We start from the raw sequence: 2,370 nt of genomic DNA on the forward strand, positions 1-2,370 counted from the left end.
CTGGAGAAAATTTTCGACTGAGGTACTAGTTTGTGGAAGACATTTATTAATGAGTAATATTAGCATTATTATATATCTCCCCAGACCACTGGTCATGATTCCAGGTCAGCCTTCAATAATCATTTGAGGAAGCAATCCCTGTGAAGGGGTCAGTCACTCTCACCAACTGACAAACAAGTGCCACCTTTGAGCAGGAAAGCCAACACAGCTAAAGCACCTTCAGGGAAACAAGAAGTAGAAAGCTCCACGCAAGTCAAACCAGCAGTACCACCACCACTTTGAGCACCATCATCTCCCCTTGTACCCAGAGACAGGCCAGGACCTTGAACCCAAGAATCTTCAGGCGTATTTGCAGTCTGCTGCCCTGAGCTATTATCCCAGGAAGCAGCCTCTGTGCAGAATGGAGCCTGGTCACTGCAGAAGTTACAGCCACAGGTACTAAAGCCCCAGATAAGTAAAGGTCTTACAACCAAATTCAATTGGTGTTGTCAAATGTTTCAATATCAAAAACTGGTATGATTTATCAGTGGAAGTGCCAAATTAGAGGTATTACCACTTGCTCTGCTTCTGAAGTACCTTAAACACCCTGCCATCTGACTTGCAGCTAAAATATTCCATGTGTGGCCTTTCCCATTGGAATGAGATTTTTTGAGAGCAGGACCTACCTTCCTTTTCTATTGGTATCCTCAGTGTTTAATAATGCTTTGCACATAGGAAACATGTAATGCTTCATTCAAAATCCACTGGTAGTAGGCAAAAATTTACTTGGGAGGATATTGCAGGAAAAAAAAACTGCTATATTGACTAATATACTAAAGCATATTAGTAATTTGGAAGATTCCTTCATTCACATGTCCTGGTTTTGTTTCATCTTTCATCAAAATGTCTGGATGTCTGCTCAAAGTCCTATCATCTTTTAAGTCGTACAGGTTTATTCCTAACCCACCATAAAATCATCAACTCTTGTCCACATTTCTCAAAGGTCACCTGTCCTCTCACACAATCACTACCCCATGTTTAGGCCTTCGTCACCTCTCACATGAACAAGAGACTCACCTCCTTGACTCTTGCTCCACAGCAATCCATCCTCTATCATAGGTTCCCAAAGTGGGTGATGCCACCCACTGGGGGGTACTGGAACAATATTGGGGGTATGTTGGGGGCGTGTGTGGAAGACCTGAATAAAAATAAGGGGGCAGTGGAAGCATAAGGAAAGAAAATTTATGTATTTTCATCTGTTGTTTAACAAGAGTTCAAGTTGTAGTGATTTCGTTATTTTCAAAAAAACTGACAAAATGCAACTTATAACTGATTAGCAGTCAAGTCTGATCACAGGTCTAAACAAGCAAATGTTGGCAGAGGAGTGTGTCGCATGCATTGTCAGTAAGTGTAGCATGCCTTGGCAGGAATATGTGTGTATGATGACTTCTTTACAATACTACATAGTTATGATGCAATATTGTGTCACCAAAATTTCAATGCAAGAAAAAAACCAAATCTACAATAAATTAAAGACACATCATTTTTAAAAAAAATTTTGTATTTTTTTGAAATGACACAAATTTCAAAAAACAAAAACATTAAAGGACTAAAGAAAGTAGATTTCGGGGGGGGGGGGGAGGGGTAGGTAGGCACTGAGCAATCTTTTTTTTTATTTAAAGGAGGCAGTAGACCAAATAAGTTTGGGACCCTCTGCTCTATACAGCCACTAAAGTGATATTCCTAAAATGCAAATATGGCTGTCATCCTCTACTCAAACTCCAATAGCCTTCCTTGAGAAGATTAAAGTAGATTTACTAGATGCCAGACACTAGGTGCTAAGCACTGGGGATACATGGAAAGGCAAAAACAATCCCTCCCCTCAAAGATAAGTACTTAATAAAAGTTGGTTTATTACTTGGATTCATAGTAAAAATAATTAATTCTGTGGACCATTTTATTATGATTTTCTTTTAAGTTTAAATATACAGAATAAGCATAAGAAAATGCACTAATTTCTCTGAAGTCCTTATGCTTTATAATTCTCTACCAAGCAGTTAAAATATATGCTTAAGGAGTGGCTGGGTGGCACAGTGAATAGAGTGCTGGCCCTGAAGTCAGGAGGACCTGAGTTCAAATCCAACCTCAGACACTTAACACTTACTAGCCATGTGACTTTGGACAGGTCGCTTAACCCCAAACTGCCCTCCAAAAAGAAAAAAAAGATATGTGCTTAAGATGATTACCCAGGAAAAACCTATCAAAGAAGGGCAAAAAACCACAGAAACACAAAGGAATATTTCTTGAAATAAGGATACCACTAATTAGCTCTGGGATTTGAATTTTAAGATACTTCCCCATTCAAGGGGAAAAAATGAAATGACATCAAAC

This window comes from Petaurus breviceps, unplaced genomic scaffold (assembly GCF_028583685.1).
Source record: "Petaurus breviceps papuanus isolate PSGF00001 unplaced genomic scaffold, PetGlider_PUasm1.0 90847, whole genome shotgun sequence".
In the NCBI taxonomy this organism is placed as follows: domain Eukaryota; kingdom Metazoa; phylum Chordata; class Mammalia; order Diprotodontia; family Petauridae; genus Petaurus; species Petaurus breviceps.